The following is a 16292-nucleotide window of genomic DNA, read 5'->3' on the forward strand; positions in this document are numbered from 1 at the left end:
TATGGTGCCCACTTGAGAGGTGCTGGAACTGAGTTCTGGCAAGTTCCGGCTGAAAAAACCCCAACTTCATACAGTGGTACCTCGGGTTACATACACTTCAGGTTACATATGCTTCAGGTTACAACTCCGCTAACCCAGAAATATTACCTCGGGTTAAGAACTTTGCTTCAGGATGAGAACAGAAATCGCGCAGCAGCGGGAGGCCCCATTAGCTAAAGTGGTGCTTCAGGTTAAGAACAGACCTCCAGAACGAATTAAGTTCTTAACCCAAGGTACCACTGTATATACAATATCAAACTATAAAAAACCCACAAATTGATAGAATTATATATACGGGTGCATGAGGTGCTAGTGGAGGGGTAGTTCCTCCTTCTGGGGTGGTTTGTCCACTTTTGGTCCCCACCCTGCACTCAGATCTCAGCTGGGGCTCCCAAAAGCTATCCGCATAAGACAGCGGCCATGCCTCATGAAAGTGCTTCAACTGGCCAGTTAAACCAAGTGAGGGTAGCTCTCAAACCCTTGGTGAGTTAGGGACTTCCCCTGCATGTGAAGACGGCTTCTGGTAGACTGAGTAGATGAAACCAGTAGTGGGTCCAATGGTGAAGAGATTGGTTCCTTGCATGTGCTGCAGAGGAAGTGAGGGGCAATTTGAGTTCATCAACCTGAGAAGGTATTTCATCTAGGAGAAGAAAAGCTCTGATCCTAAACCTCTGTTACCTTGCAGGATATCTTCGGGAGAAGAAGTAATCCCTACACAAATCTGGAGTCCGTAAGGTGGTTGGATGTCTTCTTTTATGCCTCTTTTGAGATTCCTGCATTGCAGAGGACTGGACTAAGGGTCCATCGGGGTCCCTTCCAACTCTACAATTCCATGATTCTGTGATTTCTCATGGCAACTCCTGCAGCCAAGCTAGTGCCATATATATTGCTTTGGAACACATCAGTGAGGCCAAGAGGGGGTCTTGTCATCTGGGCAGCCTCCATGCACACTGCCCAGGCTTGCACCCCAGAGAGGTTACGTTAGTGCTGCTAATGCAGCGGATAGACTTCAGTCCTGGAGGTGCATTCTATTGCGTCTTGAAACAGACCGATGCCAACTACCTCATTATGGGAGGGCAATGCCTCCCATTTTACAAGATAATCCAGCTCAGAAGAAAATATTATGTTAATCTCAGGGGTACAAAATGCCAGCTGAGAAAAATGCAAGAACTTAATGTGTTAAACCAAAGGTGAAGATGTTATCTGGAAGGACTGCAGGTGCCATCTTGGCAGTCAAGATAACCCCTAAACTAATTAGTAGTTGTATGACTGAGCTCATATTTGTTTATGTACTCACCTGATTTGATGTCGGCTAATTGGCTCACTTATCTTTTGATGTTGGGATGCTTGGCTCTAGGCCCAGAGAGGGGAGAAGCTTTGGACAGTTGTGGGTGAGAAAAAGCTAGAGTAAACCCTATACAAATCTGGAGCCCCTAAGATAATTGGATCCTTCCAGCTGCGTTTGGATCACCCAGAGTCTGATAATAAGTACTGTTGTATGCAAGTCACCTGGAAACCAGGGCCAGCCGAATGCTACTTTCAAGACTTTGTCCTCGTGTTAGGGTTGGAAACACTGTAATACAGAGCTGGATTGCCTTGATTGTGTGACATATTTGCTAAGAACATCATGGTGATTAAAATAGAGGTATTCCTTCAGAAATTACTGTAGCTTGACTGCCTCTTCTTTAGCTAGAGCTAATGTCAAAGGCAAATTCCACCCCTGCTCCTCATCACCAGGGCCGGATTTAGGTTTGATGAGGTCCTAAGCTACTTTATATGTCCAGCTGTCTTTTGTCAACAACAAATTGTCACTGTTTTTTTGTGTTGAATAAATGCTATATGGCAATTTATGGACCTAATAGGTATCTAAAGCCATTTGCACATAACAAAATATGTATTTTATCAAAGTAATTGTTGAACTGAAATACAATTAAGAAGAAGTATATTACTAGTGAAATACAATTAAGAAGTATATTAATAGTGACATAATTATTAAGCTCTAACTATATGTAGGTTTTATTTTATTTTATTTTTATCTTATATTTTGGAACTGTATATCCAGTTTTTCCCCCTTTTATTTTTTGGGGGGCACCCAAGAGAGTGGGACCCTAAGCTATAGCTTGTTTAGCTTATACGTAAATCCGTCACTGCTCATCATAACATTTTTTACTGTTTCTCCATTGATAATGCAGACCAATAGTCTCAGTGACATACACCTGAATGAATGGCAAAAGAATCACTTTGTTATCTCTTGCTCCTCTACACAAGGACAGAAGGTGGATGCATATGATACACAGATTTTACACATTCAGTACACATAGCCAAGATCAGAGATCTCCCACGTTCATGCTGTGAACCCGTTAAAAATATATGCAGAAAAATACTTGACAGATATTGACTGCGACAGTGCCATGACTGGCTTGAATAACTATGCTAAAGACATTACAACTCTGGCAAGATGTCAGCAAAATGACAGTGACAAGTGGCAGTCTGGGTTGACAATAAGTAATGTGATGGAACTGAGGTGTGTGCAAGAGTTGAGGCAGGATTGCAAAAAGTCCCAGAGCTTTCTGATGCCAGCTTTGATAACGGAATGGGGGAGATGGGGGATCTGTGCTTGGGGCTGCCTCATCAAATTGTGTAAATTGGGGACCAAATATCCTTGGGATCCTACCAGCTTTAAGAAGTCATCAAACTGGGGGGATACTTTCTTCAATGAAGATAGGAGCTGCATCTTCTTTGTCACCTATGCCTAGAAGTAAAGTGTGTGATGTTACCATTCATACAACCTTTTCCTTTGTAAATAGCGAATAAACATTGAATAGTTCTCTGACACCCATGAGAAACTCTGGTTTAGGGCAGAATTCACCATCTTCCAATTAATCAGCTTTTCCCACAGCGATAAGCCACGTAGGAAAATGAAAGTGTGTTGTGTATTCAGTGAGGAAAGTAGTAATACCGTTTCTGCCTTTGATCCTAATGAGAAGGAAATAACTTTTCAGGGAGTGGAAGCAAAAACAGTGAGAGTCGAGCATCAGGTTTCAAAACAGCAAAAGAACAGCTGTGAGTGGATAAGCAGAATTACCCAAATCAGCCCCAGCCTGGGGCTTGGAAGCTCTCAGTGCTTATTTGGAAAGTTCGTTCCTCCTTTGTCAAAAGAAGAGGGAAATGGAAATTTCGGAACACTGTGTAAACTTTATGTGGCTGGATCTACAGAGCTGCCTTGTCCAACAGATGAATGGTTAAAGAATATAGAACCAAAAATGATGAAGCTAATTATGCAAGAGACTGTGGACCATGGGCCTCTAGTAAACTGAGGTGACATTGCTTGAGCTGAGTTTGCAAAAGTGACTATCAAGGAGATTGTAGTGTGGCTTGTGTTGATGGCCCAAGATTTTTTGCCACTGAGGCGAATCAGAAAATGGCATTCCCCTGGAAATGCTTGGAATTGTAGCACCTAATTTTTTTTGGAAAAATAAGCAGCACTGATTAAAAATGCAAGTGGGGTTTATGGAGCTGATGTGACTCATCTTTGCTGAGAGGCATCTATAAGTTCCATCCACAGCCTTGGGTCTGGTGACATTCTGAGTATCACACCTGAGCAAGGCTATTGTTTTCCCCCATTCAGTTCTGACTTGTGATTTACTTTCATTTCTGGAATGTTTGTGGCGCCCTAATAAATGACACTTTTAATAGTTGGTTGCCTAAGCTTCTGAGCAGTCTGTACAGGCAGATTGCCTAAGGAAAGATCCTGGTCCAGTTCGCATGCCATGCTACTCAATGGTATACTGTGTATGCATGGATCTCACCCACTTTGCTCCTCCACAAGTTCTAGTGTTACAAAGGAGGGAGGGAGGAAAACTTAGTTCTGAGTCCACTTTCACCCACACTGTCACTGGCTTTGCGTTGCATCGGAGCCCTGGAGTTTGTTTCACTCAAAACCCCCCACAGTATATACCTGATGTAATGCTTGGCTGGAGATTGTTGCTTGTTTTCCATGCAAGTTAGTAGGAAGGAATTCAGTGGGTGAGATCAGTGCATTCATGGTAAATCATTATGGTTTTCTGCGATGTGTTAAATGGCCAATTGTCGTCATGTAGAACAACAATCCTCAGCATACTTACAAGGAAACAAATCCCCTTGAACTTGTTGGAATTTACTAATAAGTAAACATGTGGGTGGCGCTGTGGGTTAAACCACAGAGCCTAGGACTTGCCAATCAGAAGGTCGGTGGTTCGAATCCCCGTGACGGGGTGAGCTCCCGTTGCTCGGTCCCTGCTCCTGCCAACCTAGCAGTTCGAAAGCACGTCAAAGTGCAAGTAGATAAATAGGTACTGCTCCGGCGGGAAGGTAAACGGCATTTCCATGCACTGCTCTGGTTCGCCAGAAGTGGCTTAGTCCTGCTGGCCACATGACCCGGAAGCTGTATGCCGTCTCCCTCGGCCAATAAAGTGAGATGAGCACTGCAACCCCAGAGTCGGTCATGACTGGACCTAATGGTCAGGGGTCCCTTTACTTTTACCTTTAAATATGCATGCAATCTGATACAGCATAAAAGTGTCATAGCTGCTCCCACCATAGCTAGTGTATAGAATCCATAAGGATTATCTGTAGCTTTCATGCCTTCTCTCGCTCTGTTTCTGGCATTTTACCCCTCCTCTTTCACTTCTATGCTCGTTCTCACTCTGCTTGCTCTTCAGCTGCTCAGGTGCCAAACTGAGCCTTGAAAAACATAAGTTGAAAGAGGAGGTGGGAAAGAATGCCACTCTTCCAAATTCTTTCTTCAGCTCTATGTTCTTTCTGGGTGGGTGGGAGGCCGAGCACCCTCACCATGGAATGACAAAGGGGTTATTTAGTAGGGAGGGAGTGCAGAGTCTTTGTGGGCACTAGAGGCGCCATATGAGTGACTTCAGCAGTAGGCCATTCCCATTCTGCAGCTGGGGCGACTCTACCTTAGCTCTGTGTGCTGACCTGGATTAGGAATGCTCTGCATTTTCCCTTCCCAATGTTTTTAAGTTTAAAGTTGTGCTGGCCCTTGGTGGATTTCTTTTTTTATATATATATAAATTTTTATTGGTTTTACAACATTTTTTAAACAATACAAACAAATAAAAAGACAAACAAACATGTATAATTTCATAGCCTTTCCCCCATAACCTTCGTTTCTCAGACTCCCCCATACCTCCCCTTTCTGCATCCCTATTTACAAAATTATTTCAGCAGCTTCTGAGCAATTTTATCAAATATGTGTCCTCTTAATCCTTTCTCTAGCTTAATCTTATGTCACTGTTTCCCTTTTTCTCTCAACACCTCGGCGTTTTAGCATTCATCAATTTTATAATAGCTCTTAAGATAAATTTTAAATTTCTTCCATTCCTCTTCCGCCGTCTCTTTCCTCTGATCACGGATTCTGCCAGTCATCTCAGCCAGTGTCATATAGTCCATCACTTTCATCTGCCATTCTTCCACGGTGGGTAGATCTTGTGTCTTCCAATACTTTGCGATGAGTATTCTTGCTGCTGTCGTAGCGTACATAAAGAAAATTCTATCTTTCTTTGACACCAATTGGCCGACAATGCCCAAGAGAAAGGCTTCTGGTTTCTTAGGGAAAGTACATTTAAGTACCTTTTTCATTTCATTATATATCATTTCCCAGAAAGCCTTAATCTTCAGGCACGTCCACCAAAGGTGGTAGAAAGTATCTTCAGTTTCTTTACACTTCCAACACTTATTATCAGGCAAATGATAAATTTTTGCTAGCTTGACTGGGGTCATGTACCACCTGTAGATCATTTTCATAATATTTTCCTTTAAGACATTACATGCCGTAAATTTTATACCGGTGTTCCACAACCATTCCCAGTCAGCAAACATAATGTTATGACCAATGTCCTGTGCCCACTTAATCATAGCCGATTTAACTGTTTCATCTTGTGTATTCCATTTCAGCAGCAAATTATACATTCTTGACAAGTTCTTGGTATTGGGTTCTAACAATTCAGTTTCTAGTTTTGATTTCTCCACCTGGAAGCCAATTTTCCTATCTTGTTTGTAGACCTCCATTATTTGATAATAATGGAGCCAATCTCGTACTTTAGGTTTCAGTTTCTCATGACTCTGTAATTTCAATTTATCTCCATCTTGTTCCAAAATTTCCCAATACTTTGGCCATTCGGCCTCCATATTGAGCTTTTTCAGTGCCTTAGCCTCCAAAGGTGACAACCATCTAGGGGTTTTGTTTTCCAACAAGTCTTTATATCTTATCCAAACATTGAACAATGCTTTTCTAACAATATGGTTTTTAAAGGCCCTATGCACTTTAATTTTATCATACCATAGATATGCATGCCAACCAAATGCATTATTAAAACCTTCCAAGTCCAAAGTGTCTGTATTCTCGAGGAGCATCCACTCTTTCAGCCAGCAAAACGCTGCTGCTTCATAGTACAATTTTAAATCCGGCAGGGCAAATCCCCCTCTTTCTTTAGCATCTGTCAGTATTTTAAATTTAATTCTGGGCTTTTTGCCCTGCCAGACAAATTTCAAAATGTCTTTCTGCCACCTCTTGAAACAATCCATCTTGTCAAGAATCTGCAAGGTTTGAAACAAAAATAACATTCTAGGCCAGTGTTTCCCAAACGTTTTTGGGCAACGGCACACCTGTTTGCCGGAAAAAAATCTCGCGGCACACCACCATTAAAGCCCCGCCCCGTGACGTCAGCGCGCAGCGTCACGCCGGGAGGGACGCACAAAAGTTAAAGTTTTTTCCCTCCCCGCGAAGCAACGAAAGAGGGCGCCTCAACTCCGGGAGGTGGGCAGGGAGCGGGGGGAGCGGCCAGACGGGCTCCGCTGGGGGACTTTCGGCTGCCGGAGGCGGGGAAGGGGCGGCTGCAGCGGACCCGGAAGTGGTTGCGCCCATCGGGGGCGGTGGGAGCGCGCCGTGCGGGTTGGTGGGTGGGGGAAGGAGAGGAAGAGGAGGGGGCGGCGGCGGCGGCGGCGGCCGGAGGCTGGACGGATCCGCGAGCCGGGAGGAGGCGCGAAGAAGGAGGCAAGGCGAGAGCAGCGCGGCTCGGGATGCATTCGGACTGCCGGCTGCTGCGCCCGAGACGCGGGGTATGGTGAGCAGCCCGTCTCCCTCCCACGGAACACAAGGCAATGTTCGGCGGCACACTAGTGTGCCGCGGAACACCGGTTGGGAAACACTGTTCTAGGCAATACATTCATCTTGATAACTGCAATTCGGCCTAACATTGACAATTTCAAATTTGACCATATTTCTAGATCTTTTTTAATTTCTGACCAACATTTTTCATAGTTGTCTTTATACAAGTTCAAATTTTTAGATGTCAAATGGACCCCTAGGTATTTCACCTTCTTAACCACTGTCAAACCTGTCTCATCTTGGAATTTCTCCTTCTCCATGACTGTTAAGTTTTTTTCTAAGACTTTAGTCTTTTGTTTGTTCAGTTTAAATCCGGCTACCTGGCCAAATTGTTGAATTATCTCCAACACCCTTTTCGTACTAGTGTCTGGCTCTTGTAAGGTCAATACTAAGTCATCTGCAAAGGCCCTTAACTTGTAATGTTTAGCTCCGACCTGTACACCTTTAACCTGCTGGTCATCTCTAATCATATTTAGCAACACCTCCAGAACAGAAATAAAAAGCAATGGGGAAATTGGGCACCCCTGTCGTGTCCCTTTTTCTATCTTAAGTTCCTCAGTTATCACATTATTTACAATCAGCTTAGCTTTTTGTTCAGAGTATATCGCACCTATGCCGTTCTCAAATCCTTGGCCTACCCCCATCCCATGGAGATTCTTTTTCATAAAACTCCAAGAAATATTGTCAAAGGCTTTCTCCGCGTCCACAAAGATCAGCACTGCTTTAGTGTTTATATTCACCTCTAGTAGTTCCAAAATGTCTATTATATTCCTCACATTGTCTGATAAGTGCCTTTTTGGGAGAAAGCCTGCTTGGTCCTTATGAATCTTCTCCATCAACACTCTTTTAAATCTTTTTGCCAAAATGTCTGCAAAAATTTTGTAATCCACATTAAGTAATGATATTGGGCGATAGTTCTTAAGTTGCGTCTTTTCAGTCTCTGTCTTTGGAATAAGTGTAATATACGCCTCTTTCCACGACTCTGGTGCCTTTCCCCCCTCTAAAATCTCATTGCAGACTTCCTTTAACGGTTGTATCAACCATTCCTTTAAAGCTTTATAATATCTGGAAGTCAGTCCATCTGGTCCTGGAGATTTGCCCAGTTGCATGTCCTGAATGGCACCCTCTATCTCTTGTTCTGTTATTCTCTGATTTAAATCCACCTTGCTTTGATGAGAGATTTTTTGTAATCCATATTTATTAAGGAATTCATCTATGTCCTCTTCATTCTGTGGCCCTTGAGAATATAGTTTTTTAAAATAGCTCAAAAAACAGTTTCTAATCTCGTTGGGTTTAGTTATATTCTTTCCATCCACTTCTAGGCTTGTAACTGTATTTAGTTTCTGTCTTTTCTTCAATTGCCAAGCCAGAAGTTTGCCACATTTATCTGCCGATTCAAATGTCTTTTGTTTCATTTGCTTTATCTTCCACTCAATCTCTTGATTCATCAATTCCATATATTGTGTTTGATATAACTTAATCTCTCTCAAAATCTCCTGGGACTTTGGTTTTGATCTTATTTTTTTCTCTCCTTCTTTTATCTTTTCCAAAATCTTTTCCTTCTTCTCGGTTTGATTCCTCTTTTTTATTGAGTTTTGTTGAATCAGAAATCCTCGCATCACAGCTTTACTTGCGTCCCAGATCACTCTTTTTTCCACATCAGCCTTTAAATTTATTTCAAAATAGTCCTTTAAAGTTTTTTGGGCCTTCTTGTGGATCTCCTCATCTCGAAACAGGGTGTCATTCATCCTCCATCTAAATTGACCAGCTGTTGTAAATTTCATCTCCATCTTCACGGCGTTATGGTCGGAGCAATTCTTTGGGCAGATTTCTATTTTCTTAATCTTTGGAGCCATCCCACTAGTAATCCAAATTTGGTCAATTCTGGTCCAGGTCATCATTGCTTGAGAGAAAAAGGTTCCCTCTCTCTCAAGAGGGTTCCTTGTCCTCCATATATCTATTAAGTCCATATTTTCAGTCATTTCAAAGAAGGTCTTCGGAAGTCTCCCTTCCTTGGAAATTGTCAGTCTTTGTGCCTTGTCCATATTTGTAGAAACTACGCCATTCATGTCTCCCATAAGTATTACATTATAATCCAAATAGTCCATCAGAGTTTCATGGAGCTTCTTAAAAAATTCCGCCTTGCCTTCGTTTGGTGCATAAACTCCAACTACTAAGAATTTTTCTCCTTGTACTTGTATTTCCACTGCCAGGTATCTTCCTTGTTCATCTTTAAACATCATTTTTGGGGCCCATTTCTCTTTTACATAGATCACTACTCCTCTTTTCTTGACTTTGTCCGATGAGATAAATTCTTGTCCTAATCTTTTATTTATAAGCAATTTCCTGTGTACCCTGGTCACATGGGTTTCTTGCAGACAGATCAAGTCCAATTGTTCTCTTTTCAAAATATGGAATACTTGGCGTCTCTTCAAAGGCATGTTCAGCCCATTGCAATTCCAACTAAGGAATTGCAGGGCCATCTTGTTATTTCTCAGTTGCTCCTCCTACTGCTCCAAGTTGTTGCTCTTCCTCTGATGGTGGTGGTTTAAGTCCAAACGATAAGTTCAGAATATCTACTGCTCTCCTCTGTTCCGAAATTGGGTCGACCGTTCCCTTCTGTAAATCCTCGTGGTTTCTCTCCAAGAACTTCTCTTTATCTTGAATTGTCTTTATTTTCACCTTCTTTCCCTTGTAATTGAAGGACAGTCCTTGTGGAAACTCCCACCTAAAGAGGATGTTGTTCTTCTTCAACAGGTAGACCAGATCTTTATAGAAGGTTCTCACCTCCAAGATATGTTTAGGGATGTCTTTAAAAATTTGTATAGGTGAATTTTCAATCTCCAAGGCCTTTTGATAATGTAGTTTTAATATTTTGTCTCTTTCTTCCTTGGATCTGAGGGTAATCAGGCAATCCCTCGGAGTCTTTCTGTTCTGTCTCCTGCCCAATCTAAATGCTGTTGTTATCTTAAATTCTTCCTCCTCCAAATCTTCCTGCCAACAGTCAGTAAACTCTTGTGTAAGGAACTCCACAAGACTGTCCCCTTCACTCTCGGGAATTAGTCTTATTTTCAGGTTTCTCTCCTTTCTCTGTAATTCCATCAAAGACAAGGCCACATCATGTTCATTAGACTTTTTTCGAAATCGGTTCTAATTTTTCCTGTGTCTCTTCAGCAGTCTTTCTGGCGTCCTCTGCAATTTTACGTGTGGCAGAGTTCTCTTCAATTAATTTATTTATGGATTCTGTATTGGATGTCACACTTTTCGTATTAAGATCCAATCTTGCTGTTAATTCTGTTAGTTTTTGTGTGTTCTCTGTACTCTGCTTTGTCAGAGCTTCCAGGGATTGATTTATCTTGAGTAACGCCTGTGTCATAGAATCCATGGAGGCAGCCGTCGCTTTTTCCTGAGCAGCTGCTCCAGTCTGTGTCAAACTTGATATTGAACCTCTTTTCTTTTGTTGTTGTTGTTTTGCTTTAGCTCTAGTTGTAATCTCGTCTGCTGGGGCACTCATGTCCCAAGGACGTTCTCACGGGAGCAGTTCCCAAATGGAAAATCCCACTGTCTTACTCTATTATTCCAATTGTTACTTCTTACCCTCTAGAGGGAGCAAGACATAATGTCCAAGTGAAGGAAACAGAAAGCAAAGAACAAAGAAACCAGGAAACTTCAATATAAATGCTGCAACAGTTTTTCTGCGTAATTTAGTTGTCAAAGTCCGATATATTGTGGCAGCAAAGTCCAATTTTTGTATCAAGTAGAGCATCAACTATGTATCCTTATAGAGATTTCTAAAGTTTCTAAAGTCTCTATCCTGGTATCTTATTTTGGCAGACCGTATCAAAGGAATTAAGGCAGCTGGAAACTTTTCTCTCTCAATAGGTCATGCAGGTTAATAAGGTTACTTTCCCCCCCTCCGCTCCTGCTTGCTAGAGAGGGGGTTTAAGTCCAATGCCAGGCTTAAGCAATCCTATCGTTATTTTCGTGCAGATACAGCTTTTTCTCTTTTGTTGCTTTCATCCGTCATGCAGTCGGGGGAAGGCAGACTTCCTTAATTTTAACCTTCCCCGTTTCCGGCCAAATTTCTAATTAAATTTTTAAAAATTCCAGTAATCGTTCAGTCCTACTCACGGGGTTTTGGATTCAGTTCAATTTGCAGGAAGGAATCGGCGCTCTCCGTCAATGGCGACGCGGCTTCACTCTGCGGGCTGGGTAGCGACTCTCAGCACCGCGCTCTCCCGATGCCGTTCCGGAGCCTTTAAAAAGGCTCTTTCACAGTAAAGGGGGGCGCTTCTGGTGCCCACCGAGTCTCCTTGTTCACAGGCTTCCGTGCCTGTGATTTTAGGGGTCCCCCGCTTGCCGTAGCGGGTCAGACCCGAACTCGCAGCGCAGTCCTCCTCCGGAGCTCGGAAAGAGGACCGCCATTATCGCTGGCGCCGACCGGAAGTCCTCGGCCCTTGGTGGATTTCACTGGTAGAGGTATTGATGGTTAAAAAACTAAATAAGGAAGGGAGGTGGGCCACCTATTGATGGAAACTGATACAGGTTTGAAACTGAAACCATATGACCAAACAGAAGAGAACTTTACAGGATGGTTGCAATATCTTCAAGTGAATGATGTTTTTATGGGAGATAAGAAAATTGGTTTTGAGAATAAAAAATCTAGATTTCAAATCAAGCTGTTGGAAGGCAGATGCAAATTGTTATCAAAAATGTATAATTTGTTATTGGAATGGTATACAATGGATGAGCAGACGAAAGAAGTTATGATAAAATGGGCAATAGATTTTGGGTATAATATTGAATATGATGCGTGGTTAAAACTGTGGAATAAAAATTTAAAATTTACAGCTTGCGTGTATTAAAATAAAATGTAATGAAAATGATGTACAGATGGTATTTGACACCAGTAAAATTGGCTAAAATTGGCTTGGAGCCAATTTGATTCCCTCCCCCTCTTTCTTTTTTCTTTTTCCTTTCTCCTCCTGTGATGAGGCTGCATTTTAATATTTTATTGTTTCAATATTTTAATGTTGTATTTTAATCTTGTTTTTAAGTTGTATTCATTCAACTTGTTTTTATTATTGCTTGTTAGCTGCCTTGAGCCCGGCCTTGGCTGGGGAGGGCGGGGTATAAATAAAAATTATTATTATTATTAAAATGTATAGAATGAATAATAGAATGTGTTGGAAATGTAAAGAGTAGGATGGAGATTTTTACCATATATGGTGGACATGTTACAAAATAAGATGTTTTGGGGATCTGATATAATAATGAACTTAAAAAGATGTTCAAATATACATTCCCCAAGAAACCGGAAGCATTTCTGCTCGGGTTGATGGGGGAAGAAATTGCGAAAGCAGATCAAAGACTATTTTTGTATGCCACAGTTGTGGCAAGAACTTTATTAGCCCAAAAGTGGAAATTACAGGATATACCAACGATTGCGGAGTGGCAGATGAAAATGATGGACTATGCAGAACTGGCAAAACTGACATGCAGAGTCAGGAACCAGGAGGACACAAAATTCCAGAGAGACTGGAGTAAATTTATTGACTACATTGTAAAAGTTTGAAGACACTAGCAGGACTGAAATAATTCCTATGACGTGGACTTTATAGTTTAAGTTATAAATGTGATATATAGATTGGTAATAGAAAGCTTGTTGAAGGGGGGAGGGAAGTCTCAAGCTCGGCAGAGCGTGGAAAGATTGGATTGGCGATGTAAAGTGAAATTATTGTTTGATGAGAAAATGAATAAAAATTATATATTATTATATTATATTATATTATATTATATTATATTATATTATATTATATTATATTATATTATATTATGTTGTGGTAAGCAAGAGAAGATTGGCTCTGAGCTAGTACACTCAGCCAGACACACAAAGTTCTGTTTACACACATAAGCATATGCCGATTCATGTAGCCTGTTCTGGCAGGCAGCCATTCTCCAAGATCTCAGGAAAGGGGGCTTTTCCTAGAACTTTTAGCTTGCAGATGGGACATTCTGCATGCAAAGTCTGTGGCACATGGGAAACTGCCACACCAGTCCAGACTATTAGTCCATCAAGCACAGTATTTCTACTTTGGACGGGCAGTGGCTATCCAGGATGGTTCCATGCTGCTGGTGTAAAGGATGGTTTGTGGATAAGATGCATTGTGGGTAGTTAAACTGTGGCAAGAGTGCTGCATGAGGTTGAAGCAACCAGTGCTTGTGATCCCCTTGGACAAGAGCAGGCAGGCCCATGAGCTTGAGAAGGGAATTGTCTGCCTTGCACCTCTGCCAACAATGTGTTGCTTTCTGTTCCTTCCTGGATTACTAGACCAGAAGGAAGCATTCACACCGTGGCTCCAGACTTGGGGGTGGAGGCTGCATGCATATTGGAGCCGCAGACACTTTTACTCTGGGCTGGTGGCAATCTTGCCATGAAGCCTGTCTGCCTATGGGACAAATTATAAACAGAAAGTTAGGAGCACATCTATAACAGGAAATAATTCCACAAGATGTTGGGTCAAGAGCATGCTGGATAGTGGATCCTAGGCAGATGGATGCCAGCATCTAATTAAATAACAGTATTTTTCCTCCCCCTTTTAAGGCATGGTTGGGGCACCTACAGTTCTCCAGATGTTGTTGATTGAGGACTCTGACTTTCCTGACCATTAACTGTACTTGCTGGGGCTAGTGGCAATCTGTGAGCCGAATAAGCATTTGGAGGGCCACAGTTTTCCTCCCATTAAGCCTAAGGCATGAGATCAGGATAACATATGCATTTTATGCTTTCAGAAATGGGGATCAGTCATTGCTTCTTCATCCCAGAATTCCGGGTTTAACTTGACACGTTCATGCACTTCCTAGAGATTATGGTAATCTGGCCTCCATCTTCAGATAGTCTACATGCAGGCCTCAGGGCTTCAATACCCAGCCTAATTTTTCTATTCTATCCCCCTTCTCTTACTTCTGCTTTGTGTAGCATCTAGTCCAGTGGTTCCCAATTTCTTTTGTGCCACTGCCCCCTTGCTTCCATAAACTCCTCCCCAGGGGCCCCTAGCGCACCTTATAGAAAAGCATTATTCAGAAGAGTAGTTTGCATGGCCCACGAAGGGAAATAATAACACAATAAAATTCATAACAGTAACAATTAACTGAACATTTATTCGAAATCCTATTAAAACTATTTAGTTTAATTGTTTCAACAAAACTGAAGAACTTGATCCAGTGATACCAGCTTGTCAAAGTCTGATTGATAGTAATCTACACTTCCAGCACCCACATAAAACCCTATTGCCTCTTAGTACCCCCGGGTAATCTTCGTAGAATCAAAGAATCATAGAATCTTAGAGTTGGAAGTGACCCCACAGGTCATTTAGCCCAACCCCCTGCAATGCAGGAATCTCAGCTAAAGCATCCATGACAGATGGCCATCCAATCTCTGCTTAAAAACCTCCAAGGAAGGAGAGTCAACCATTTCTCGTGGGAGTCTGTCCCACGACTGAATAGCTTTTACTGTCAGAAAGTTTTTCTGAATGTTAGTCGGGATCTCTTTTCTTGCAACTTGAAGCCATTGGTTTGACTCCTACCCTCCAGAGCAGAAGAAAACAAGCATGCTCCCTCTTCCATGTGACAGCCCTTAAGATATTTGAAGATGGCTATCATATCTCCTCTCGTAAGGCTTAGGTTCCAAACCCTTGATAATCTTTGTTGCCCTCCTCAGCACATGTTCCAGTTTGTCAACATCCTTTTTAAACTGTGGTGCCCAGAATTGGACACAATATTCCAGGTGTGGTCTGACCAAGGCAGAAAAGAATGGTACTATTACTTTCCTTGATTCTCTTGATGCAACCTAGAATAGCAATGCTTTTTTTGCTGCTGCATCCCACTGTTGACTCATCTTGAGCTTGTGGTCCACCAAGACCCCTAGATCCTTTTCACATGTACTGCTAGTAAGCCAGGTGTCCCCCATCCTATATTTGTGCATCTGGTTCTTCCTGCCTAAGTGCAGAACCTTACAGTTGTCCCTATTGAAATTCATTTTGTTAGCTTGGGCCCAGTTCTCCAATCTGTTAAGGTCCTTTTCATTTCTGATTCTGTCTTCTGCGGCATTAGCTACCCCTCCTAGTTTGCTGTCACCTGCAAATTTGATGAGCATCTTACCAGAGGACAGTACCACCCACTTTGGAAACCATGACTAGTCTGCTAATGAATTCTGGTTTTCTCCAATTGTGAATCTTGTGTTTTAAGAAAATATATCAATTTAATTTATTGAATGCATTTATACCCCACCTTTCCTCAAAAGAGCTCAAGGTCACATACATAGTTCTTCCCCACCTCTTTTGTATCCTTGCAATAAGTGAGCTTCATGGCCAAGTGGGACTAGAACCCTGGTGTCCCAGGTCTTAGTCTGATACTTTAACCACTACACCCCACTGGTTCTCAGACAAAATGTCTAGTGGCATGCCTGCATCAAGAGTTCTATTTTATTTATTTATTTTATCTATTAGATTTACCGTATTTTTCGCCCTATAGGATGCACCGGCCCATAGGACGCACCTAGATTTGGGGGAGGGGGGAATAAAGGGGAAAAAATTATTTTCCCCCCCCAGGCGCGGGGCTGGGGCGGGGGAAGCTCGGGCTTCCCCCGACGCCAGCCCCCAGAACAGGACCCAGAGCGATGCCGAAGCGCGCTGCGCCTCTCCCGCTGTCCCCCGAGTTTGCGGGGCTGGCGACGGGGAGGAGCAGGCTTCTCCCCCCCCGCCAGCCTTCTAACCAAGTCGGGGGACAGCGGGAAAGGTGCACTGCGCCTCCCCACTGTCCCCCAAGCTTGTGGGACTGGCGGTGGGGCTCCCCTGAAGCCTGGAGAGCGAGAGGGGTTGGTGCGCACCGACGCCTCTCGCTCTCCAGGCTTCAGCAAAAGCCTGCATTCGCCCCATAGGACGCACACACATTTCCCCTTCATTTTTGGAGGGGGAAAAGTGCGTCCTATAGGGCAAAAAATACGGTATATACTGCCCTTCATCAAAAGATTTCAGGGTGGTTCACAATATAATATCGAACAAGAACTGTAAATATATTCACTAATCAAATA

The 16292-nt window shown here is 42.6% G+C and overlaps 1 long non-coding RNA gene across 1 annotated transcript; it reads left to right on the forward strand.

The window, feature by feature from the left end:
- Window positions 1-4466: 4466 nt before the first annotated feature.
- Window positions 4467-12964, forward strand: LOC308578381. Its single transcript, XR_014003912.1, has 2 exons — window positions 4467-5064; window positions 11649-12964. It is a non-coding gene; the product is annotated as an uncharacterized lncRNA (long non-coding RNA).
- The last annotated feature ends 3328 nt before the right edge of the window (window positions 12965-16292 follow it).

This window comes from Podarcis bocagei (assembly GCF_964188305.1).
Source record: "Podarcis bocagei genome assembly, chromosome: Z".
Lineage (NCBI taxonomy): Eukaryota > Metazoa > Chordata > Lepidosauria > Squamata > Lacertidae > Podarcis > Podarcis bocagei.